This window comes from Equus quagga, chromosome 11 (assembly GCF_021613505.1).
Source record: "Equus quagga isolate Etosha38 chromosome 11, UCLA_HA_Equagga_1.0, whole genome shotgun sequence".
NCBI classification, from domain to species: domain Eukaryota; kingdom Metazoa; phylum Chordata; class Mammalia; order Perissodactyla; family Equidae; genus Equus; species Equus quagga.
In genome coordinates this window covers 96,253,555-96,253,991 of record NC_060277.1, presented here as the reverse complement: position 1 = coordinate 96,253,991, position 437 = coordinate 96,253,555, and positions in this window count along the sequence as shown.

Sequence of the window (437 nt, the reverse complement as noted above, 5' to 3'; positions counted from 1 at the left end):
GGGGGGGGGGGGGGGGGCAGGAGATTCCCATTTGGGGTGGGCTTTTGGATTAGATTACCACCCTACGGTCTCTTCTAAAGTTCTGTGGTGGAAAGAAAAAAGTAATTTAAAAAGTTGAGTCGGAGTTTTTCATCTTGGAGAAAAACCAAGGAGAGAATACCAATTTGCAAATTTCCGAATAGTTATCATAGGCGTGGTGGGGGTGGGGGCGATTGCTGGTTCTCCATCTTCCCTGGGTCAGAGGAAATGCACTGAGCCTGCCGGAAAGAGAAAGGTTAGACATCGGAAAGAACTTCCCTGCGGGCAAGGGCCTGGGATCCAGACGGGAAAGAGAGTATATGGTTGTGGTGTGTCCATCCCTAGGAAACCTCAGTGCAGGCCACATTCATCTGCGGCGAGGGCAACGCCAGGATGGCCTCCAGAGATGGTCGCATTGA